This window comes from Armigeres subalbatus, chromosome 1, assembly GCF_024139115.2.
Source record: "Armigeres subalbatus isolate Guangzhou_Male chromosome 1, GZ_Asu_2, whole genome shotgun sequence".
Lineage (NCBI taxonomy): Eukaryota > Metazoa > Arthropoda > Insecta > Diptera > Culicidae > Armigeres > Armigeres subalbatus.
Window position 1 is genome coordinate 220,641,442 of NC_085139.1, and position 26,981 is coordinate 220,668,422.

General features: G+C 40.4%; 1 protein-coding gene and 1 long non-coding RNA gene across 3 annotated transcripts in view; both read right to left on the reverse strand.

The window, feature by feature from the left end:
• Window positions 1-12,903, reverse strand: part of LOC134211164 (uncharacterized) — a 51,889-nt gene extending 38,986 nt beyond the window's left edge. Inside the window, exon 1 of the long non-coding RNA XR_009978956.1 lies at window positions 12,628-12,903. This is a non-coding gene — a long non-coding RNA (uncharacterized LOC134211164). The remainder of the gene's footprint in view (window positions 1-12,627) is intronic.
• LOC134205789 (protein-tyrosine sulfotransferase) overlaps window positions 1-26,981 on the reverse strand; it is a 463,178-nt gene that overhangs the window by 158,388 nt on the left and 277,809 nt on the right. The gene's annotated exons all lie outside the window — the stretch shown is intronic.

Genomic DNA, 26,981 nt, shown 5'->3' on the forward strand with positions numbered 1-26,981 from the left:
GTCCACAAAACCAATAAAGGATCACGATTGGAAGCTTGGAACATGGAACTGCAAGTCGCTAGGTTTCGCAGGTTGCGACAGGATGATCTACGATGAATTACATCCCCGCAACTGTGGCTGTGGCACCACCAACGAGCTGGGAACCGGCTTCATAGTGCTGGGTAATATGCGCCAACGCGTGATTGGGTGTATGCCTGCGCTCAAAACTCTCGACGGTGTACAACACGCGTGAATGCTCCACTAGAGTGGGGCGTCATGGTCATTTTTCAAATCAATGGTTTTCGAACCCATTCTGGGTCACGAACAGCTGTGCAGTATTGGGGACTGATTGGTTATTGTCTCGCTTTCCGCATCGCGTTTGAATTTTGTATGGAAATTAGTATGGGAGAACGTATATTTTTGCATTTCTACTGCTAGAGGTTTCAGTTCATCGTAAACCAAGTGGCACATTGCGTTAAAGTATAACCCAAAGGATGCCGAAAAACTTTGCCGAAGAAGGCACGTTGCTGGAACGTCCACGAAAAAAGTTATAACGCTTCGAACATTGAGTGTTCAAACAATATGCAAAAAAATCGTTTATTCTGCCAGCACTGCCGTACTACGTGGAGCAATAATTTAACTGAGTGTTATTTCAAAATTATTGATTTTATAGGACTTTGGAGCTAATGGGAGATATTCGGAATGATTTGACAAAGTAAAAATTCCGACTAGAAGGAAATGGGTTTTGCCCTCTGACAATTACAGGTTGTCCGGTAGTGCTGGCAGAAACATTGATTTCTTGCATATGGTTTAAACAATCAATTTTCGAAACGTAATAACATTTTTTGTAGACCTTCCAGCTACGTACCTTCTTCGGCAAAGTCTTTCGGCATCTTCCAGGCTATATGCTAACGTATTGAGTCACGTGATTGATGGTAATTTGAAGCCGCTAAGTGCAAAAATGTACAAAAGTACGTTTTCCCATACTAATTTCCATGTAAATTTAAAACGCGATGCGGCATGCGACAACTGCGCCCCACTCTAATGCTCCACCAAGGACCAGGTGTTTGCCATTCGCCAAGTACTGCAAAACTGCCGCGAATACAACGTGCCAACACATCATTTATTCATCGACTTCAAAGCCGTATATAATACTATCGACCGGGACCAGCTATGGCAGCTAATGCACGAACACGGATTTCCGGATAAACTGACATGGTTGATCAAAGTGACGATGGATCGGGTGATGTGCGTAGTTTGAGTTTCAGGGGCATTCTCGAGTCCCTTCGAAACGCGCAGAGGGTTACGGCAAGATGATGGTCTTTCGTGTCTGCTATTTAACATCGCTTTTGAAGAGGTAATACGAATAGCAGGGATTAACACGAGTAGTAAAATTTTCAAGTTCGTCCAGCTATTTGGCTTCGCCGACGACATAGCTATGGGATGAAGTGCCGAACCATTCCCCTATTTATTGTTAAAAAATCAAATGTTCTTAATTATTATGCCTGAAACTCGATTCATGCATATGCACAGCATGTGATAGATTTAGTTCGAGAAATGCATTGGAGGGTAACCACTTCATTCGGTGGGGTTTCATCCCACGAAACCAGTATGCTATACAGGTGCTTTCCCTACTAGCTACAAAGGACTTCCGCCATCTTCCGCAGTTAAGCGGGTACTGATGAAACTTATTTTCCAGCACCAGAAACATAGCCGAACTCTCGCAATCTATTTTCCAGAAACTACTCTTCGTAGCTTAGTAGGGAAAGTACCTGTCCAGCGTACTAGATTTACGCGCCAACGAAACGTTGAAGATTGTGTAAGCTCGTTTGTTGGGCTCATGATATTCTTACTCATCCATCCACGGAACAACTACGAAAATCTCCGAATTCCTCGCAACTGTGGTACGATCATCAAACATACTTTACAGCAGCGGTTCTCAAGCTGGGGTACATGTACCCCCGGGGATACCTTCGCTGACCCTAGGGGGTACCTCGGATGATAATGTGTAATGGCGGACGTATTACAATTCCAATAAAAACTTATTGGTAAAGTTTTAGTAATTGTTTAAATTTATATTCCAAGACTTTGTATTGATGCATGTAAATTTGTTTTCAATAAGAAAAGCTCTTGGAAGCATTCTTCTACGCGGTTCGAGAGCCTCCCTCCAAGCAGACCGTAAGCCTCTTTTAGAAAGACTCCTTTCAAGAGGCTCGGAAGACCCTTTAAGAGGCTTGAGAACCTCCTTTCGAGGAGCTCGAAGTTCTTTCAGCCAACCCTTACAAGTGGCTCGGAAGCCTCTTTTCAAAAGGGTCGAAAGCCCAGTTTCAGTAGGCTCTCTTTCCTCCCCCTTTTAAGCTCCCTTTCCAAGAGGGTTGGAAGTACCCTTCCAAGAGACTAGGAAGTCCATTTTCAAGAGGCTCGAGTGCCCCTTTCTAGTGGCTCGGAAACCCAGTCGAAGGGCTCAGAATTCTTCTTTCAAGAAGCTTGGAAGCCTACTTTTAAATGGCTCAGTAACGTCATTTGAGGATGGTCGAAGCTTCCTTTCAAGAGGCTCGAAAGGCCTCTATCATCATCTCGAAAGCCCCCTTTCAAGAAGCTCGGAAAACTCCTTTCGAGGGGCTCGGAATTCTTCTTTCAGCTAGCCCCCTTTCAAGTGGCTCGGAAGCCCCTTTTCAGTCTTGGAAGTCCACATTCAAGAGACTAGGAGGAAACTTCCTTTCGAGTGGCTCGGAACTCTTCTTTCAAGAAGCTTGGAAGCCTACTTTCAAACGGCTCAGCAACGTCATTTCAAGATCCTCAAAGCCTCCTTTCAAAAGACCTGAAAGAGTGCCTCCTTTCGAGAGGATCGGAAACTTCATTTCGAGGGGCTCGGAATTATTCTTTCAATAGGTTCGGGAGCACTCTTTCAAGATAATCTTATGAGTTACGCTTATTTTGGAAAATCGGGGGTATCTTAATGAACACAAAAACAAGAAGGGATACAATCAAGATCAAGGGATCAAGAAAAAGGTTGAAACCCGCTGCTTCACAGTATAAGTGGCGTGAGCAGGCTTTCCAAATGTACAGCCTTTCCGCTGCAGTCAGTTTGGAAGAGCACTAACTGTCGCTTTGCATGCTATCAGTCGCTCCATGCTGCTTGCTTCTCCTTCATCCCGAAGTGTCGTAGCGACGACATACACGAATGCACGATGCACGCTGTTGCCAAACTTTCAGCATCACAGCAGCTAGTTCGACATTGTAGCGCCGTGGATGTAGTGAGGCGGATGGGCTGTTCATTGTAAATGTTGTGTTATGTGCTTTGACGCTCATTCGTCGTCATCAAGACAGCCGGCATTACTCGAAGAGATTCTTCGTTTTTTTCGTATGAACTGTCAATAAAACAGTTTGCTCGCGGCTGTCATGGGGTATCTATCTAATGTGTGTTAGTAGAGCTGATTTGACGCTCCAGCTAAATTTGGTACATCCTACTCTTAACCATCCTCAATTTTCTTTTCTACTTATTTCTGTGGTTTTCTGATACCAAGAGATACAATTAAATTGTAAAAATGCCTATTTGCTCACATTACCCATTCAGCACGCGCGCGGTTCTGGAACGCTCATACAAGCTCGCTCGTGCTGTGTACCACAAGCGATGTTTTCTTGTTAGTGTTGTACAAAATACGCGCGTCTTCTTCTTCTTCTTCTTCTTCTTCTTCAATGGCTCTACATTCCAACTGGAACTTGGCCTAGCTTTTCAACTTAGTATTCTATTAGCATTTCCTCAGTTATTAATTGAAAGCTTTTCTATGCCCGCCATTGCATGAGTATGTATCTTGTGTGGCAAGTACAATGGATACACTATGCCCAGGGTGTCGAGAATGTTTCCAACCCGAAAACATTCTAGACCGGACCGAGAATCGAACTCGCCATCTCCGGATTGGCAATCCCACGCCTTTGCTCGCTAGGCTACTGGAGACCCGCGCGTACGCGCGTACTCGAGTGTTAAAATTCTAACTGTCCGGATGTAGGGTACAGCGGCTGGATTCCGAAATTGATTTTACATTACAATTTAACGATATATCCAGCAAAGTTAATTAAAATATGATTCATTTTTACCATCTCCACATAATCATAATGCGTCCAATCAATTTTAATATTATTGATTCAAACTTGCTTGTTTATAACATGTGGATCCGATATTCCTTAAAGGCAAAGGCTCCTTTTCTTCTGAAGGGATTCCGGCAAGTATTGTTTTAAGAAGTTTCCCGGTATTAAGAGGTGTCCGGCGTGCGCTGGGGGATCTCTTCCTATACGTCCATGTTTTGTCCGATATTTAATTAAGTATTTAATGTTGTGCTTCTGAGTCACATACAAAAGTGACAAATTTGAAATGCTGCTTAATAACTATTGAATTACTACGCAAACTCAGTTTTCACCTTGTATAAATGATAAATTTTAAATTATTTTAAAACGGTTCACGATTATGTAACATCGATTCTAGACAGAAATGGTTTTCTAATTTGATATACCTTCTCTCCATAGGATGCGTCCCTTTTAGAGCTTTTTGGAATTGTGTCATTGGTGGAGGAAGGACGTTTTTGAATGGTTTAATATTACTAATTTTTATTTTATTTTTTGAAAAAAAGTTTCATTTGATTTTCCATAAGATTTCTTATAGAATTTGATAAGATCTTTCTCGTAGAATTTCTAAAGAAATTACCAAAAAATCGTCCCGGAAATAAATTTTCTGTGGCTTTTTCATAGCAATTTCTTGTAGAGTTCTTTACATAGTATTTTTGTGGATTTGCTGGAAGTGTTTTCTGTGCAACTTGTTTAACAGGGTGGCCACTGAAATTCGCTTTTTAAATTCCCGTTTTTTCGCTTTTCCCGATAAGTTTCGTCAAATTTTCCCGGTTTTTATTTTACTTGAAAAGAATTCAGGATAAAAGTTTATGAACTGTATCTAGGTATTTTTATTTGTGACAAAACCGGAGGTCAATACTTTTTACTTTTCGATACGGATGCAGGGGTACACTTCCCAAGTTTGAAAAACAAGCGCTTCACGAAAAATGATAGACTTTCGTATCTAATAAGACATTCACATTCACATTTTTTTATGATTCCATTACAATATTGGTAGTTTTGAGGAACCGAAAGACTCGCGGTTTTTTTTTCAAGGTGGTAACAATAAATTCCTCCAATTATTTGAAGATACGAATGTGTTGGATATTCCATTAGTTCAGGCCACACATTTTATAGTAGTTTCGTACTTCTACTTCTACAGTTTGTACAGTCAATTAAAGGGCGAACCTTTGAAATAGATACAATAAATTAACAACAACGGTATATGCGAAATGCTTTGATCATCAGGCACACTGAAATTGAATGCTTAATGGCCATGTAATTAGTGTCAACCAGCATTTGCTCAATATGGTAGAACTACATTACTGCCGCTAACCGCAAGTCGAGCACATCTGTATATGGAGCCCCATATACAGATGTGCTCGACTTGCGGTTAGCGGCAGATTAGCACGTAATTACAATGGTTTGATTCTTTTCTTAGTTGCAAAACTTTCGTAAGTTTATATGTCACAGGCAATAGACATTGCATGGCTTTCTAGTGTGATTCTTTCTCTCTTGAGCACAATGTTCACAGAAAACAGTAAAAAGTAGAGTATCTTATAGTATAGCTGAAATATTGTTAATGTTCAGCTCTTGGTTTGATCTTACTCAGCAGACAATTTTAAGAATACCTTCCTGACTAGCTGAAGTTTTTCCAATTATCGCAAAATTATGTGAAGAAAGACACAATTATTTTTGATAAAGTAAATCAAATTAAATCCACAGAGAACAGACATGGATGCTCAAACAAAATTTTGTTAAAAACGTGTGTAAAGATTTAAATCGCACCTCAGCGCCGCCAACGCAGGCTGCCTGACATAAAAACTCAACATCACTAAGTGATGGCGTTGGCATACACTACATAAACGATATAGTGCTGCCACCTAGGAGCGATTCGGAATGAACACTAGCGCTAAAAAGTCAAATACGGCAAATTTTAACAATATTTATCAGCACACTAGCACCGCGCAACGGGGGCATAACGACCTACTTCAAAATGACCAGTACAAACTTTTACACATTCCGTAGAATTTCCCGATTGATAACCAGAACTCTCCGTGATAATTCCGATGTCTTTCTTGAAAATTCCATACAATATCCCGATGAATAATCATCCGTTGAAATCCCAAGATTTTTTTTCTAAATTCCAAAAGTTTTCCCGTTAAAATGTCGAGTAATTTTCCGAGAAAATTTAGAATTATTTCCCGTTGAATTTCAGCATGTTTTCCTACGATATTTTAAAATTTCATTTGCAAAGTAGGAGCGATTTCCTGAGGAAATTTTAAAAAATCCTTTGGACATTCCAAAGAGTTAAAATAATTTTCGGTTGAACATATGGAGAATTGCAGTTGACTTTGTGGTGAATTTATCGTAAAAAATTCGAATAAATTTTCATGAAAATTACAAACGCTTTCTTACAAGAATTGCAATATTTTTTTTGTGGAAACTCAAAAAGTTTTTGGTGGGAAATTCAAATAATTTCTCGTGAAGGTTTTCAACAATTTCTTTTTCCATCGATAATTAAAAAGAATTTGCATTAGAACTGCCGAATAAATACCGTGAAATTTCGAAGAACTCCGCTTATATGTATGTTCCTAGAATTCCTCGCGAAAATTCCAAAAATTTCCGAAATTAAAATATATTTTCCGGGGACTTCGCAGAAAATCTTCAGTGGAAATTCTGACGAGATTCTCAAAGAAATTTTGGAATGTCTTTTGGAAATTCCAAAGACTTCTTCTTGGATATTCCAGAATACTTCCTTTATAAATTCGAACGAATTTTCCGTTGTAGTGCAACATATTTTTCCGTGTCAATTTTAAAGACTGACTTGTAGTTTCGAAAGATTTTTTGAAAGTTTTTATAGAACACTTTGGAGAATTTTCCTGCTTAACATATATGAATTTGCTGGCCGTTGTCAGACTATTACTTCTGTGAAATCCATAAGATGTTATTTTCAATATTTTGCAACGTTATTACAGACAATTTACAAACAAATATGTACAAGAAACAGTAATGACACGATTTCTGACATATCCAAGTTTTGACTGCCGCTGGAATGAATTTTGGAAGTTTATAGAGAAAGAATTGGAAATTATCAATTTTTTTAGAAGTCTATATTACAATCACAAACATGTGTCCGGAACAACGTACCGTATATACACTTTCAGCTCTAAGCCATTAATTTCTTTTTGTGCTGTTTAGACCACCCTAATGATCTTTTCTCGTTACATATTATAATCAACGAAAAAGGCATCAACACCAATAGGTGGGATAACCTTTTTTTAATTCGTTTCTTTTATCTCACAGCCCTAGCGAAAGATTTAACTTTAAAACATAATATTTTGTAATATTAACAAACCAGAAGCGATGACTAAGAGATCAATGGAAAACTGAGAGAATCGATTTAAAAATCACGCAGATAATGAAATAAATTTTCACTATTTTCTACACGAATGTATCCTTGTTAGTTTTTTTAGTGGATGTATCCTAGTGTTAACCGATCTCTAATAAAATTTTATTGCGACCTTAAATTGTTTGACATTTGCTATGAATTTTTTTCGTCTTTTGAAATATATAAGCATCCCAAGTCCAGTCGAGTAATGGAACATTCTAGCGTATCGGATAAACCTGTTGTTAGCTGTACGGCTACAAAGTAAATGCAAACTCAATTTTGTATGTAAGTACTTAGCTTAAAATAATTATTTACTCTAAGTACTGAAATAATATGTTAAAATATTCAATACATGTTCGTTAGGTGAATTTATCAATTAATTCGAACTCTTTAGTGTAAATACTTCCATAACCATACTTTCCAGAAACAATTTTAAGACACTCCTCAGAAAACTAAAAGCATGGAAGTGATCCAATTGATTAATTGATACTCTGTTTCGGAATTGAATTACGAACTAATTACGTTCGAAGATGATAATTACTTTGTTCTGTATTAATATGAACATCTTTATTTTTTAAAATTATTTAACCCGCGAACAAATGGCTCACATCTGTCGGTCTACGCAACCGCAGTACGGTGCGATGGAGTACCTAGTACCTTATACCTGGGAGCTATTAACATACATATCAGCACTATTGTATCGGCTACGGATGGATTCGCAATGAACGAAAAGCAGTTAGCGAGGCAACAGTTACCTCTTTACTGCAATAGTCAACATCCGCAGCAGCAAACAAAGCGCACGAAAGATGTGCCGAACGAACAGACGCAGCTGTCGGTAATAACGAACGACCCGAAAGCAAATGAATGAAACTGTCTTACAACGTCACCCGAGAGCAGCGTTAACTCTCGTAGGATTGCGTGTATGTGACTGTCGCATATGAACCGATAGCACGGCTGTCATGGTTGAGCAAAGGCGACAATCATTGGTAGGCTGTAATGATGCGGTACTTTTGGAAAGCCTGGGCGTGAGAGTCGCTGCGAAGAATAAAGTGGCCCCAATTAAAGTTCTCTCCATACCACGTCTACGAGTTAAATGCTGCTGTTTTGGTAATCAGGCTAACAGAATAGGTTTGAAATCAGCCAAACCATTTACGTAGGCTGTGAAGCATATGGCCACTCGGGGAGGTGACTTAAAACCGTTTTGTCTCTTTCTAGCATTGTCACCTCGTAACTTTGGAGCGGCTTATTTCGGTTTTCAGTTGTTTGATATAACTGTAAATGTATCAGCATGTAGGTTGCGAGTAAGCACGCGCCGGTGATACTTTTTCAAGATCATATTTGTTCTCATAGGGGTAAAGACGGCTTTGGCAGGTTTTGTTCTATTATTGGCAGGGGGTTTTTGTCGACCAAATTTTATGAAATTTAGCCACAATATTCTTTGATATGCAAAGAATGTTTAGGCCAAATTTGAGCCTAGTCAGTCATAAAAAAAACCCTGTCAATAATAGTACAAAACCTGCCATATCCGTCATTCCCCCTATATAAAAAATAGGCATTCAATGATGAAAATGATGACGATTTAATGATTGTTCGTGCTTCCCGTGTCACCTTAAATGCTCCAGCATACACGGACAGATAAATCAACCCAAACTTAGAGTTCAATATACGCACTGTTGAGAATATCGCAGAAAAAAATTACCCAAATTTGGGTACTTTTCCCTTTCTTTCCCATGATTGTTGTCAAAACTAGAGCAAGATGTAAACACCTCACCGGGGTTGCTCAGCCCAATAACCCAAATTTGAGTAAATTCAATATTCTCAATTTTGAGTTGATCAAGTCTGCTTTGGATAAATTAAACTCAGCTTTGGATAAATTGTTTACTTGGGATTAAACGCAGACTACCTAGTGCCAGAAAAGTCATTTTACTCAAATTTGGGTTATTGGCACAAACCACGGTTTTGAGTGCAAACAACCCACTTTTGGGTAGTTTTGGTTTTCAGTGTAGCGCGGAAGTCTTGTACGTGCATTCCAAGCTATCAGAACAATTGACATTTTCCGGAAAAAAAATGTATCTCGATTCATTGTCAACTTTGTCTTTGATTTATTTGAACCAATATTGAGGAGTCCGAGTGTGCCATGCTTGCGACCGATCGCAAATTTTTGAACGTCAATTTTTCGCCGGGTGTTGAACTTTGAATTTTGACTGGTTTCAGCTGAACGTTCCCGCATGATTCAAAAATAATATTGTAGTGTCGGCAATGATTAATTTGTGATGTTCATTAGAGAAAACCAACAAAGCGGGGATGAAGATCCTTTGGAAGCTTTATTGCAGGAATATTGTATGAAAATTGTAATGAATCGTGGAGACTCCACGGATGTTCGCGGCGCGTTTTTTGTTTAATTCACAACGTTTTTTTCTTTTCTTTTAAAACTTGTATTTTCTTTATATTATTCCTTCCGGATACGAGAGTGCTAACACTCTACAAGTGAAGCATGTGGAATATGTGCCGGAACAAGAATTGTTCCGCTCAAACCAAGTGATTTTTCTCTCACAGTTTCCGAAGAAATAGATTGAGTGCAAATTTAGTTCTCCAATGTATATAGGGTTCATGTGAGTTGGTGGACAGAAACGGTGGTGCTAGGGAAGGGATAGCGGTCTAGCTAGAGACCCCAGATGAACGAACATTTTAGTATTTCATGAATAGATTACTGGAGTGAATGTAGATTATTGGAGAATCTTGTTCGGCGACTTATGAAGTTTTCTCTGGAGATTCCAACGCTGGTGCTTCGGATGTTAGCAACCGCGGAGTTCATAGTATACCAAGTTAAACTGATGCTCGTATTCCTGGAAAACTTGTATATTTTATCTTTTGTTTGGAAAAGCTAAGTATCATGCACGGAAAAGCTAAGTATCATTCACCCTTTTATTTTATTACTGTTTTCATTTCTTCTATTGTTGCAACACAGTTTAACATTTATTAAGCAGTGTGAACATATAGGCATCATTATATTTTGATTAAATTAAGTTCGAAAATGAAAATTTAGTTCGTGTTCACTCGTGTTTTCTTCAGTAAGCGGAAAGATCGGCCGGGCTTCGAAAATTCTGTTCTGCTATGTGCGGTTAGCAGAACGATCGGCCGACCGACGAAATTATGTTCTGCTATATGCGGTTGCGTAAATTATTGTCTATCCGGTACAGAGTTAGTAGACATTTTCTACCGAAGATAGATTTTTCTCAAGATACAAGTAAAATACTCGTCTTTGGAAATAGTGCACTGTATTCACCTAAAGAAGCGATAAATAACGCTTAATTTAGTTTGACAGATAAAACTTTGGAAGAAAGTTCGGTTCGGAAGTCCATACTTCCAAATTTTAATTTGGTGCTACGCCGACAATAATTAGTAAGTGAAGATTCAATTCGCGTCCAGTGGTTATTTCTTTAATAAGCAGAACGATCGGCCGGTCATCGAAAATTATGTTCTACTTTGTGCGGTTAGTAGAACCATCGGTCGGTCATCGAAAATTGTGTTCTGTTCTGCGGTCGGTAATTAAAATATTTAGTGTTCGTTCGATTGTGTTTTTGTTTTAATTTGAGCAAACTACACGCTATACACGGCAAAACGAACCCTGCCACAATCCCTACCCCATATATCCAACATCCCAGTGATTTCTCGTGGAAGTGCAGATGACTCGTCGGCTTCTATCAAAGCGAGTATCATGTCAACATTTTCCTACCCATTCCTTAATTGACCTGCATTCGGACACGGCTGGCGCTGGTATTGCTTATATTTGGGTCACCAGTTCTTACACATTGAAGATGTTGTTAGTCCCAAACTTCATATGTTGGTTCTCTGTGTAATTACAGCTGACCTGGCAATAACGGAGTAGCAACCGTGGGCGGTCAATCATGCTCATGCTCATTTATTTTAACCAATATTATTATTCTAGTATTTATTCTTCTACTGTATTAGCGTTCAGCACGAACAAGTCATCACTAAACTTCACCACGTGATATTGAATCGCAGAATGGTTTTATTTCAGTTGCTTGATTTAACTCGCATTTGTGACTAAATAAATAATTCAAAGATGTTTGAAATCCTTGCAAAAGTACAGTGTCCATTACTTAACGTGAACAGACATCAGATGTATAGCTTCGCGGTACAAATTTAGCTCTCATTCCGAAGACGCTAATCATGATAGTAAATAAATAAACGCAAGGAAAAATATAGGTCGAATAGCGTGCAGTCGGTTGTGTTTTTCAAGGATGCATTACTGCAAGCTGCGAACCGGAAGGTCAAGATTGAACATGGCTTTCTTCTTATGGCACCATCCCATTATGTACACTGGACTGGAACGATTCACGCTGCTTGGGGTGATGATAAGCGGATCCGAAGTAAACCCGCTGTCCAGTTAGAGATTAGATATTACCCGCTAAGTGAATCTAATTGGTGAGGGGCTTGTCAACTGAGTTTGGCAAATTAATGTACCAAAAGAGCAGCGTACCACTAACGAGACTTATGTCACTATCGTGGTGACAGTTTAGAGAAGCGTAAATGAAACTGCATCTTGTCAGATCGAAAAATGCATTTTCATCTCACACACGAGAATGGTGTGCATTCTCTCACTTTCGGGCGGTTTTTGCCGCAACAGCACTGCACTATAATTTGCATGCAGCGTTCTGCCATGACTTTTTCTGCCTTGATTGCATAACGGCACCGGGGGCCTTCAGTTTCTTTTCAGAACAATTTATAATAGGGATACACGTTTTGCAAACTCAGTTCAAAAACACACTGGACAAGGTGATAAGACTGATAACAGGGGTACTCTCCTTGAGATAGATTACACAGTAGTTGTTCTCAGTATTGCTTGCGCGAATGAAGGAGAACTCCAGAGCATTAAAAATGTGTAATTCTCCAAAATGATCATTTCTATATTAGGAATAAATTGACATCCTCTGGCTAAATTCTCCGGGAGAAATCCGGATAGTTTTTTCTACCCTTATCCATAACCATATATCGCAATGTCACAACCAGAATAATACCAAACTAGGTGCCCATCACTATGAAGCTCATTAACTTCGGATTTGGTTACACAATACTAAAAACCAAGAATTGCTCACTATGGAAAACCGATGTGGCAATCATAACTTTACCTTTTCCTTCTCCTCACAGATTAATCACGGCAGAACCACAAAACACTTCCTAAAAACCGAACTGGCGCGATTCGCGAATCAAACGAGACTAGAGCAGATTTAATGAATCAAGGATTAACCTCACCATCATCAGCACAGGCCCATCAAGGTTGAGGACGCAACGACGTCAGTCGGTGTGCGGATTGGACACCAACAAACGGCACTAGTACGGCAGGAACCGCTAGCCGCGGCTGTCAAGCCACACGCAAACAAACAAAAAAGCGAGTGAGAATTTTGCGTGAGAATGATTGCAAATGATGATTGTGAGTTGAGGTTGGAACGTGAGAGAGTTCTGGCAAATGGTGAATGGATGGCATCACTCTACTGGGAATTTTAGGGAAGAGCGATTTCTATAAGTCTGCTTTCAGAATTCAAGCCTGAAATTGAAGAAATTTAATTGAGGAGTACTAGTAAAACGTTGCATTTGGTGTAGATAATGTGACCAAACGTCCCGCGGGACGCTGCATTTTTCAACTTCGTTTTAAAAATTTATTACAATATAGCCTTACAAATATTTTTTCCATTTTTTTTAATGCAAGAATCTATGTGAAATGCACTTTTGGAGGATCCATTGTCAGTGAGGCAATCCAGATAGGCCGCACTGTGCGCATGTCATAACCGTAGATAACCGCACTGTGCGCATGTCAAGTGGAAAATCGTTTATTTAAAATCTGAATTATTTATAACCTATAAGTAAATCTAGTCGTGATCTGACCATTCTAATCATTATCATTATTACTATTTACTCGTTTTCATTTTTAAGCACTATAATAGCAAGTCGAGCTTTTATTCACCTTTAGCTCATATACATACTACACTACTCCTCTCCTGTGCTTTTGGCGAAGATTTTATATCTGTTATTAGGTTAAGATAGCCATTTACACTTCCACTTACCTTAAACCTGTGGTTTCCAACCTTTTCGGGGTCCTGAATCCTTTTATGATTAGTCCACGACCCCCTGATTATGTAATGGTGAAATCAATATCGTTCATTCTAATATGATATTCACTCAGTATGAATTTTGTACTTGCATTTGTAATGCCAGCTATACGAGTTTGCGTGTCTGATAAAGTAAATCGTAAATCATCATCAATGTTCAGTCTTTACCTGGGGATGTATAAGTATCATTCTGCATTTTATCGGGATGGCTAGCCACGTCCAATGTAAATTAAAACTGACCGCGAAAATGAAGCATCTTCTTCAGCCAGCTCAGGAACATATTGATCAAAATGTTTCTCCAGTGAGTCTATATTAGCGTACTTTCATAATTTCCAAATTACGATCTGCATTTAATTTGGTTGATCTTTCCTCAATCAAAATGCACAGTTATCAAACAATGTAATATTTCCGACACTCACTTTGCGTTGCCACGAATGCTTGCAAATTATCTCTAAACTGAATCAGTTTGGTTTGCTGGATAGCTGATGTCTGACAGGCAAGATTTTTTTTCCATCCATCTTCATTAATATTGACAAGTTTTTTATTTCACCCATAATTTACAATGGCATAAAGGTGAATCATGTACGTGGATCAAGTTATGTACTCTAACTGCAATCCTAATTTTAACCAAGCAATGCTGATTGCTGGTACACCATCAGTACAAACTCTCCAACTTTTCCCACTGTTTGACACCAAATTCATAAAGGTACTTATTACAGCGGCGGGTCTCCAGTTAGCCTTGCGTGTAAAGGCGTAGGATTCACCTGTCATAAGACGAGTTTATACAATCCCATTGAATTCCACCACTTAATTGTATCTTGACAGATACGTATTTCGACCTCAAATGTAAGGCCGTCTTCAGTGTCTCGTACTTGACTCGACTTGGCGTAGGATTGCCAATCCGGAGATGGTGAGTTCAATTCTTGGTCCGGTCCAGGGTGTTTTAAGGTGGGAAACATTCTTGACTCCCTGGGCATAGTGTATCCATTATACTTGCCACACAAGATATATACTCATGCAATGGCGGACATAGAAAGCTTTCAATTAATTACTGTGGAAATGCTAATAGAACAGTTGAAAAGCAGGCCAAGTTCCAGTTGGAATGTAGAGCCGTAGAAGAAGAAGAACTTATTACAGCAATGATGTCGTAGCTTTTGGTTGCAGATTTCAAATCACTACAGAATTTTTTTTATTGCAAGCCTCCTAATTCTGTGTAAACCTTTTAAATTGATTTTAAATTCTGCACAAAAGAATTGATATAATTATATAATATTATAATTTATTACAATAATCAATAATCTTCTGCGCTCATCAAATCTTACAAGTTTTAGCTCCAAAACCTAGGCTACGGCTGATTTCGGTCATGCAGTTATTAATAGAGCTTACCAGGCGCCAAAAACCCAATTTTGCATCCAAATCAGAAAAGCAGTCAATATTCCTCTCCGCTCATCAAATCTTACATGCTCCAACTTTATAAACCAGGCTCCACAACGCCCTCCCAGTCAGAAAATCGGTTAATAATCTTCTCCGCTCAACAAATGTTCCAACATGTTCCAATTCCAAAATCCAGGCTTCACAATGCCATCCAAATTCAAATTAGAAAAACAAAACAACGTCTCCGCACAACAAATCATTTACGTCCCAACCCCAAAGTCCAGGATCCAAAACGTCAATCTTGCATCCAGGTCAGAAAAGACGATCAATAATCTTCTGCGCTCATCAAATCTTACAAGTCCTAGCTTCAAAACATATACCGCACATAATACCTTACATGCTATAATTCTAAAAATCAGAATGCAGTTGATTTCGGTCATGCAATCTTTGCTAAAACTTACCGCAGGCTCCACCAACCCATCATCTATCTTTAATAATCTTCTCCGCTTATCAAATCTTACATGTTTCAACTCCAAAAACCAGACTTCACAACGCCATCCAAGTCCAAATCAGAAAAGCGATTAATAAATTTCTCCACTCAAAAAATCTTACATGTCCTAGCTTCAAAACTCAGGCTACGGCTGATTTCGGCCAAGCAGTCATTAATAGAGCTTACCAGGCTCCACAAACCCAGTCTTGCATCCAGCTAAGAAAAGCGATCAATAAGCTTCTCCGTTCATCAAATCTGAGAGCTTACCAGGCTCCACAAACCCAATTTTGCATCCAGATCAGAAAAGATCAATATTCTTCTCCTTTCATCAAATCTCACATGTTCCAATTCCAAAAACCAACACAACACCATCCAAATCCAAATCAGAAAAGCGAATAATAATCTTCTCCACTCAACAAATCTTACATGTCCTAACTTTAAAACATAGGCTACGGCTGATTTTGGCCACACAGTCATTGATAGGGCTTACCAGGCTCCACAAACCCAATCTTGGATACAGGTCAGAAATGCGATCAATACCCTATTAACATTTTGGTTTTATACTGGTTTTATCACACTCTTGTAGAGTAAAATATAGTCTTCAAGAGCGTTATAAAACTTAAAATGTTACTTGGGTAATCTTCTCTGTTCTTCAAATCTTACATGTTCTTACTCAAAAAACAGGCTTCACAACGCCAATTTGGCATCCATATCAGATAAAAAAAGATCAATAATCTTCACCGCTGATGCACGGGTCATGCAATCGAGTATAAAGTCTACCACGTTTTGCATAGGAGTTCCAGTACATATCGACCATCTCCCAATTGGCCTAGATATCTCTTTCACGTGAACCTCAAATGTTGAACCTCTATTTTTACATTATAGTATCTTTAGCATCAGGGCCCAACTTCATTTGGCCACCACCATCTTTTTCCATCGCGGTTCCACAGTCTATTGACCACCGCCTTTTCTGTCGGGGTCCCTTTTGCTTTTGATTTCCGCCTTTTCTATCGGGGTCATTTTTGTCTTCTCTTTTCGCGCTTAAGAATCTAATATTCCACTTCGTTTGGAATATATTTCACTTTACCACACTTTTAGTAGATTCTACTTCTACCGTCCACGCCATTGCCGTGATCGGCTCGATGAACGGGCAGTACCCGAACGTCTCACTCGAAGCGGAGCTGGTCCTCCAGTCCAGGCTCCCACGCTTCGATTGCCGAGGGATGGAATCGTGTCCTTTCAGGATACCCGCGTAAACTATAGTAAGGATCTGAAACATGCTGTACTGACCCCCTGCGCTCTAGTCGTCGAGGCGAAGTCGGAGTGGAAGACTTTGCTAGAGGTCAGTAAGAAGGTAAGATCCGCATTCTTACTGAGGAGAAAGAGTCGGCGGTGAACCACCCAACCAACATTTAAGACGAATAAAACGCTTATTCAGCCAAAAATAGGATTACGGATACGGTTGAGGGGAATTGGATATTCGTCTCCTTACTGAGGGGAAGCGAATGGCGGAGAACCAGACTTCGGAACTCCAAAAGCGGATAGCCATCAGCGAAGCTAAGTAAGGTCACGCAGGTGGCAGAGCTGAAAGTAGCTAAAAGGGTGCCGCCTAAGAGATGAGATGCGGAAACTCGCCGGGAGAGGAGTGAGCGGACAGTTGGCCCTAAGAATCAACGGAAAACAGTGCCTCCACCATAGAGGGTAACTGGGAATCGCCAGGAGGAGGACATGCCGTGAATGGAGGTCGTGATCTTAAAAAGGCAAAACGGAGTCGTCAGCAAGCCACAAGTGTAGTATTGTAGGTAGAACTCATTATACACATATACACACCGTGGGATAATACATATAATTACTGGCAGCACTGGCTGCTGCATTACTTGCATTTTACGAAATACAGTTAGTTCTGTACGACGGTGTCTTGAGGTTGAAGTTCCCGGTGGGCGTGGTAATCGTCGGCTTCGTTGACGATATTACGCTGGAGGTCTACGGCGAATCGATCGAAAAGGTGGAGTTGACTGCAGCCCACTCGATCACAATTGTGGAGGAGTGGATGAGTTCCAGGAAGTTAGAACTGGCTCGAGTCGGCTTCATGGGTCATACCGGTGCCCTGTGGTCGAACTCGATCTTTTTATCGAACAAGTGTCCGCGCGAAGAACAACATGGTATCGTCGCTTTCGCGGCGTCGGTCAACCGGGCAGGTTCCGAGCCCGAGGACGGAAAGGGGTCCTCGTCAAGGCTGGGGCAGGCGTAGGTACCGCGTCGGCAAGTCCCTCTGTGTGCTGGCGAATAGGCCATATCGCAGAGAGGTCAATTTGGGGTGCACGCGGCATCATCATTCTTGATACCAGCCGTGCAGAGGGAAGCAGGTGCGAAGTCGACCCTTCCCACCTTCCGAGGACATAGGGCGTGGTAAGGCCACCTGGAAAGCCGGCAATGCGCTGGCACGATACCATGGTGTTCTTCTAAAAAACGAGTCACGATGTTCGATGCTGCAAGGACACGCAGCTAACCTCGAGGGTGCGTTGTGCACTGGCCCCCCTTTGAAGCATTACTTTCTGGTTGTACCGAAGGGTCTATGGGCTTGGCGGCAATGGAAACGGTTTAGCGGGTCGGTGATGCAGTCCTGCCTCCCTCGTTTGCTGTTTGAGGTGGCCCCTAACCCTGCACTTTCTGGACAACCCAGTATGTCTGTTGAGCGGATTCCCCCTCCATTGCTTAAGAAGAAAAATCTGAAGGGTTATGTACAAGACACGACCGCCCAACGTAAACTACGTAGAACAGTTTGGTGCATTGAGGAATGTAGTCATATTTTAAGATAATTCATTTGATTACTTATGTCACTGGTTTAGAACAAAATTACAATAACTTAAAATATAAAAAAGTGTTGGATACTGTAGTCAGGGGTGACGTCCGAGCCCTCACCGACAGTCTGGAGCTCGGATAACAAAACCGTTCAAAAAGGTCACTTATAATTCAGTTTTATTGTTCTCAGATACATTAAATCCATTCTACAAGCATTATATGTAGTTGAAACAGTGACCCATTCTCACCCCCATTTGACCCGTTGTCTCCCCGACGACGGTACGATAACTTAAAATTTTAACTTTAAAACCCCAAGTGGTAATAATGCTTTTCGCAATTCCAACTGTTGCATTCGACTTAGAGTAAAATTAGTAGGGATTCAGTTTCATTCCAAATTGTAGACCACAATTCTAGTTTATTTGTAGTAATATATAGGTGGAAATAGTGGAGTATGATTATTAAATAATACTATTCTGAAATAAAAATAACTCACTAGCGTTACATGGTTATGATATCCCAATCAGCACACGTTGAGCCAATCTTGTTGCAGTAACCATACTGTGAGAGAATTCGGGCATATATAAGTTACTGTGATCGATGTGCTATATGTTTGTTGCAGGGGGGTGAATACTGGTGAGTGCGTGTACCACGATTTAGCGATTTTACGACAGATGCGAGACGATACGCATCGGCCCTGGACCTTGCAAAGAATCTATGCTCTGGCTACGGACAAACAGGTGCCTCTGTCCAATGGTAGTCAGAGCATCGAGTCATCACTGGTGGAAGAATACGAGCCTTGGACCTTTGGCAGAATCTCCGCCTTCTGTTATTTGGAGTGACGAGGAATAGTTGGCAGAGAAGGGATAGTCGTATTGTTGAGTCCGACAAAGAAGCGCGAGTCGATAAAACCCGGTTGCGCCAACTAGAAATCAACAAATACTAGCCAGTACCGTTTTGACTCAAATTCCGAACATGACTCATATTCCGAACTTTAGCTTTTAAATGCCCATTTTAACTTTATTCGTGTAATTTTCTCCACAGGAGTTAGAATTCGTTTGTTATCTTGATCCTCAGTGCGGAAAACCAATGACAGTTTTAGTTTTAGGGCGCTAAAACGCCAGTGTTCGGAATATGATTCATATTCGGGATTTGAGTCAGAACGGTACCAAAAACCAAGCCATAGGGAACTGCACGGAAACATCTCTTTCTCTTTCGTTCCTCATAAATTTTGACGTTTACTGGCCTTGTTGTTTTCTAATTTCTTTGCAGCGAGAAAGGGACAAAGCAGTCCGTGCAGTGCCCTATTCGGTTGAGATGCGCCAGAGTACACTCCAAATAATCTAAACGTTGCTTCCACCTGAATTTTCAGGTACATTTTACGTGCACACGTAACTGAAAATGCTTCAGAAAATTCAGGTGAAACTTGCGTGTCCGGTGAATTCTATCCAAAACTCAGGTAGAACTTACCTGATTTTCACGTAGAATGAAAATTCTATCAAAAAATCAGGTAAAAGTTACGTGAATTTCAGGTGGAAAAATTCTACGTACTTTTTCAGGTGGAAACAACGTGCAAATTTTTTTTCGGTGTAGTAAATGCTGCGGACGGGAATAGGGTACTTGTGCTATTTTATTACAATCTAACTCCCACTATCTATCTGGCAAGAATCTTAGATCCGGGAGCTAGAAAGTAATAGTTCTATTGTAACCTATAGCCCGTTTCAATAAAGTATGCGTTCCGAAGCTATAGCCATTTACAATAAGCCCCGTATGATTGTACCCTGAGACGAGACCTGCAAAGACGGCTTTCCTTTTCCTTGTTTTGACACTTGTTCTTCTTTTCATCACAGTTGATCATCAATTCTCAACTGTTTCACTGAGTGTTTCACCTAAATCCCGGGTAGAATCTTCTGAGCACAATAAACGTGTTTGCAATTTATGAATTTGTAAACTTATTTTTATAAAGATTTTCCTATCGGAAATAAAACATGTATTTATAACTGTTCAATATTAATCTGTCCGGCTATTGTAGAATACTTTTCAAAGTGAAAAAGTACTCGTAAAATAAAATCATTCGGAATACTTTTCGAGGGATACCAATACTTTCACACAAAAAAGAGCTGGTTGCATCTGACAATTCGTGACAGCGCTTGCTGGTTGCAGATGAAGTTACATTTTTCCTCTTTGCAAGTCCCGTCCCAGATTGTACCTGTGTGGGGCGAGACAGCCCTGTTGTATACCACTCTATATTATATGCTGTTTATGCCGTCTTGGTGTTGGTGACGAGCAAGCAGCCAAGCATCGTTCTCCCTCAGTCAGAGTTCAACAGTGATCCGAGCAAGGCGATACCTTCGCCGAGTGCAATAATGCGCAATGAGTGATTTCCTGGCGCAGCAGCAAGCCACACATTTGGCGACAGTGGCAGGTTTTACTGCTCATTTTTTGTTAGTATCAAGTGGAATAATGTTAAAACTAATGTGCCTGATAAAAATACTGCGTCATGGAAATCACCCAATGCGCAATCTCAGAAGAAAAGGTAAATTCCTGAACCAAGAAGGATGTTTGCTTTTTGCAGTGTTTACGTGGGGACCGGTGCTCCAAATTGGGAGAGACGCGGTTGCGTAAGTAAGTAAAACGGATAAGATTCGAAATTGTTTGCGTGTCTTCAGTACCGAAATGGCGTGTTTGGCCAAAGAAAAGATGAAATGATTGGCGAGTTTGGAGGACCGCCAAGAAAAGATGAATTGTTTTGCGAGTTTTGAGGACCGCAATGGCGAGTTTGGAGGACCGCCAAGAAAAGATGAATTGTTTTGCGAGTTTTGAGGACCGCAATGGCGTGTTTGGAGGACCGCCAAGAAAAGATGAAATGATTGGCGAGTTTTGAGGACCGCAATGGCGAGATTGGAGGACCGCTAAGAAAAGATGAATTGTTTTGCGAGTTTTGAGGACCGCAATGGCGTGTTTGGATGACCGCCAAGAAAAGATGAAATTATTGGCAAGTTTTGAGGACCGCAACGGCGAGTTTGGAGAACCACCAAGAAAAGATTAATTGTTTTGCGAGTTTTGAGGACCGCAATGGTGAGTTTGGAGGACCGCCAAGAAAAGATGAAATGATTGGCGAGTTTGGAGGACCGCCAAGAAAAGATGAATTGTTTTGTGAGTTTTGAGGACCGCAATGGCGAGTTTGGAGGACCGCCAAGAAAAGATGAATTGTTTTGCGAGTTTTGAGGACCGCAATGGCGTGTTTGGAGGACCGCCAAGAAAAGATGAAATGATTGGCGAGTTTTGAGGACCGCAATGGCGAGTTTGGAGGACCGCTAAGAAAAGATGAATTGTTTTGCGAGTTTTGAGGACCGCAATGGCGTGTTTGGAGGACCGCCAAGAAAAGATGAAATTATTGGCGAGTTTTGAGGACCGCAATGGCGAGTTTGGAGAACCACCAAGAAAAGATTAATTGTTTTGCGAGTTTTGAGGACCGCAATGGCGTGTTTGGAGGACCGCCAAGAAAAGTTGAAATGACTGGCGAGTTTTGAGGACCGCCAAATAAAGATGGAATGATTTGCGAGTTTTGAGGACCGCAATGGCGTGTTTGTAGCACCACCTATTAAAGATGTTTTTTTTGCGGGTTTTGAGGGCCGCTATGACATGTTGGGAAGACCATCAAGTAGAGATGAAATCATTTGCGTATTTTATGAATTGCTGTGGTATGTTTGGAGAACCACCAAGTAAAGATGAAAGAATTTGCGTGTTTTAGTACCGCAATGGCGTGTTTAGTGAACAGCCAAGTAAAGATTAAATGACGTGCGTGTTTTGAAGACCGCCAAGCAAAGTAAAACTGATTAGCGTCGTCGAATCAAGTACGAGACACTGAAGACGACCACACAGTTGTGGTCGAAAAACGTATCTGCAAAGATATCGAAATAATTGGTGGAATTAAATGGAGTTACTTAACTCGTCTTAGACGGTTGATGATTAGCGTGTTTTAATGACCGCCATTATGGTATTGGTAAGCTCGCTAAGTGGAGCTTGAATGATTTGCGTGTGAAAGAACTGAAATGTCGTGTTAGGTGGACTGCCAAGAAAAGTTGAGATTTTTTACGTGTTTTGAGAACCGTGATGGCGTGTTGGGAAGACCGCCAAGTAAAGTTGGAATGATATGCGAGTTATGATGACAGCCATATAAATTGCATAGCTGAAGGTTTGCGAGTTGGAACAAAGTTCAAAGCATGTCGTGGGCGATTTGAAAGGTCCGTTCATAGTTGAAATGGTTTGATGACGAAAAACACAATGGTGTGTTAAAAGCACTAGAAAACACAAAGCAAGTTTCTGAGGAAACAACAATGGGGCGTTGATCCTAAAGTATCATGCTATGTTTTAACCGAGGTTTTGACAAGGCAAGTAATTTGATCATTTCAGTAAAATCCATTTGACTTGCCAAAGGTTGAACATGTTCAACTTTCTTTTCGTGCAAGTGAGTTGAACGGAGGAGTTTAGATGTAGACTTGCTCAATTCACTTGCGTAATCTAAGCTTAGTTCAAGGTTACCAATGACTCACCTGGTCACATATCAAATATCTAGTTTACCTCAGCCTAGCAGCCAAAGTACCAGAACCACTTAATCGATGTTGGTGATAAAACAAAACACACACTACAGCATAATGCATAAAAATCTGCCAAATTCAGCTTATTGTATGGTTCTACTAAACCACCGAATAAAAAAAATGCGAATTAAAAAAAACTGCAAAGTCACGTTGTAAGAAAGTAATATTGAAGTTGTGGATGCCGCAATGACGCTTTTGAGCCTTGATTTTAAATTGCAAAATAAAGTAATGTTTAGCAATTGTGATATCCCATCTATGGCTCTGCATTTCAACTTCGTATTCTATAAGCAGTGGCAATCCTACGTTTTTGCTCACAAGGCTAACTGGAGACCCCAACATATCGAATGTCAGGAATAACATTGGATGTATCTCCAACCATGGTGGTTAAATAATACCCAGAGCCCTGCCCAGATATTAATATTGGAGTCCTAATGTTTTGGAAAACTTGCTCGCAAATTTGAAGAAATGGATTATGCTTGAGTTTTAATTCATGCGAAATCACGATGTTTCGCTCCAAAAGCGAATAGAATTAGTCGAGGTTCTTGTCTTATAAGAAGAACACTGCATTAACAAAGTAGAGCCTGGGCATGATAACCTTACATGTCGTAGTTGCTACTCCGTGTTTTACCAGAACAATCGCAATTGCATAGAGAGCCAATGGCTAGGGCATGTGCTCAGTTCAAAAGCTCTAGGGGGGTTAACAAACGGCGCTGGCCACGTTTTTTCGGGCTACCGTAGATGTAAAGGAATTAATAAAAGATGCAGTCACTCGCCACATTGTAAACCAAGAACACTTCTGCACTCGCCACGAGAATATTATGGGAATTTAGGGGATAGGTTCTATGGAAGAGGCTTATCTTGATTAACAGGTTGCAATGGATGCCAAAACGAGCTTCCTTTCGCTCTTTTCGATTTCTAACAGTTACGGCTAGAATTAGTCAAGTTGTAGATAAAGAATAGAAGATGGAACCGGTATTCAGTCTATTTCTAATCTTAGCGATTGCTAAAACATGAGAAATATATGGAGAGAAAAAAGTAGGAGAATTGAACTTGGGATTGCTCCCACGACTAGCTGCGTAATCATATGATTACCTTCCCTTACATGTTATGAGCACACTACAGAATATAATACTAAAAATTAATTTGTATCGTTTTGTTATGTTCGTTTGCTATGGCATTTAATGCACGAATGTGAACTTTCCGATAAACTAACAAGATTAGTTAAGGCGACGTTGGAAAGGGGAAAAACGAGTATTTCAAATTACACGAACGCTTTCGATCCTTTCGGGAATATTCAGAGAGTTACGCTTTGGTATGGAATAACTCTATTAGTATGATTTGTATAAGGAACGTTTAGCAATGTCGGAATTGGTGCTTTGACACGGAACGACAAGATAGAGGAAACCTGCTACAGTCATGACCACCTGGAAAACGATGTACATGACAGGAAAAGACATAAAAGAAGACAATGTAGCTGCACCATGAGTTTGCATCGATGGTGATCAGTCTTGTCTTGAGATATATTTATCATTCAGATACAGTTTCATATAAAAAAGAATTTGATATTTCGTTAGCTCTGATGCTTCCTAAAATATCGTGTCAAATTTGATCAGTACTCGGAATATGGCACATATAGTGATGTCGATCACTATTTTTAGAGAATGTGCGTGTGATTGAATAACGGAAAAAGAGCGGATAATAAATGCAGAATTTGCTTATCTGCTATATGTGGCCGATAATTTTGCTTGTGTAAGGAATAAAGGCTTTTGAACGAATGCGAAGATGCACAAGATAGTGGTGCACTACTAGCGTGTTTTGTCGTTGCGAGATAGCTGGTGTTTATGCCATCATAGCATGCAAGATATAGGCTAGAAACCCAACTTCGGACGAAGTGCGCTAGATTCTCAAAAAATTGCACTAAAAAACGCATCATTTAGTTTGACAGATCAAACTCCGAGAGAAAGTTCGTTTCAGAAGAAGTTCGGATCTAAAACAAGGGAGGTTATTGTGTTCGCGTACTTTGTTTGACTGCAGGTCTACGGAATCAATACCAGAGACGACAGATCCAGTCAATTTATTTGTTTCGCGGGTGACATGGACATTGTCGGCCGAACATTTGCAAAGGTGGCAGAACTGTACACCTACCTGAAACGTGAAGCAACAAAAGTTGGACGGGTATACCTTCGAGGTGGTCTAGGTATTCGTCTATCTTGGATCCTTGCTAACGGCTGATAACAATGTTAGTCGTGAAATACGAAGGCGTATCATCTGGGGAAGTCGGGCCTAATACGGACTCCAGAAGAAACTGCGGTCAAAAAATATTCACCACCGCACCACCATGTGACATGTACAAGACGCTGATAAGACCGGTAGTCCTCTACGGACATGAAACATGGACAATGCTCGAGGAGGACTTGCAAGCACTCTGATTATTCGAGAAACGGGTGCTTAGGACCATCTTTGGCGGTGTGCAAGAAGACGGTGTGTGGCGGCGAAGAATGAACCATGAGCTCGCCCAACTCTACGGCGAACCCAGTATCCAGAAGGTAGCTAAAGCCGGAAGGGTACGATGGGCAGGGCATGTTGCAAGAATGCCGGACAGCAACCCTGCAAAGATGGTGTTCGCTTCCGATCCGGCAGGTATGAGACGGCGTGGAGCACATCGGCGAGGCGGGCAGACCAGGTGCAGGCCTCAAACCGTGTATTGTAGCGTCAAATTGTTGATTCAGTGTTGTCTGTTTAGATGTAAACTGAATAAATGAAATGAATGAACCAGCGACGAAATTCGGAGACGCATCTGTAGGGATTGAGACGGGTATGGTAAATGACATAAACCAAATAAAGGGCATATATATTAGCCATTAGCATTAGCCCTAGATGGGAAAGTGACAGATGAGAGAGTGGAATATTTGGTAGGAGGTCGTGGTGTTGAGCTGATGTGCTTCGCTCAGCAGCTGGAGATTGACGCGCCAAAATTGTAGTAGAAAATCGTACTTACAACCACCTACAAAGTGCGATGGCCCTCTATGGGTTGAAAACCAGGAATACCAACGTACAATTTGAATCTTGAAGCATATGAATGAAGTGAATGAACAACCGTTGGAGGAAACTTCATCTATTCAAACCGGAAATATCTGTTCGTTGCCTGAATATAAGACAATATTCCGAAGAAAATGGTTTTCGATTTCCTTGGCCTTTGAATGGTGCCTTCGGCAAATAAATCTTTATAATGGTATTTTTACCGAGTGTTTAAAGAGAAAAAGAAAAGAAAAAATAAAAGAGAAAACCAAAGGAAAGTTATAATTGCAAGAGACTAATAAAAAAAGCCGGAGAGAAAGTGGGATGTGTGGGGCGAGACAGCCCTGTTGTATACCACTCTATATTATATGCTGTTTATGCCGTCTTGGTGTTGGTGACGAGCAAGCAGCCAAGCATCGTTCTCCCTCAGTCAGAGTTCAACAGTGATCCGAGCAAGGCGATACCTTCGCCGAGTGCAATAATGCGCAATGAGTGATTTCCTGGCGCAGCAGCAAGCCACACAGTACCCACAGAGTATCTGAAGTGCATTCAAACTTCCTGAATCAAAATTGAATTCTTTTGATTTTGGCCCATATTTAATAATAAAAATATAATTAACAATTTGCAGTTTATCATAAAATGGCTCACCATTTTCCTAAGTTATCTTTGAATCGAAAATGTTTGTTCATTTGCATTGCGATTATCGCATTATGACATTGCATCGCCGTTGCTAACAATCGATCATCCTATCCTTGCACAAACATGCGCTTGTATGTATAGACGAATCCAAGTAAAAATAAGAAGAAGACACACGACGGTGTTAACTTTGACAGATCCTACAGCGCAGCATAGGAAGATCGTTTTAAAATGCTTATAATAAATTCTAGACAAATTGTAATTAAAATCTGATTGATGTATGATACGGAAAAAGTTCCGAAGTTTCTGATAGATGCATTTTTGGAAAATATACAAAAAAAATGAGATAAGCTTCCAAATAAGTAATTCAGAACTTTTTCCGTATCGTACATCAATCAGATTTTAATTACAATTTGTCTAGAATTTATTATAAGCATTTTAAAATAATCTTCCTATGC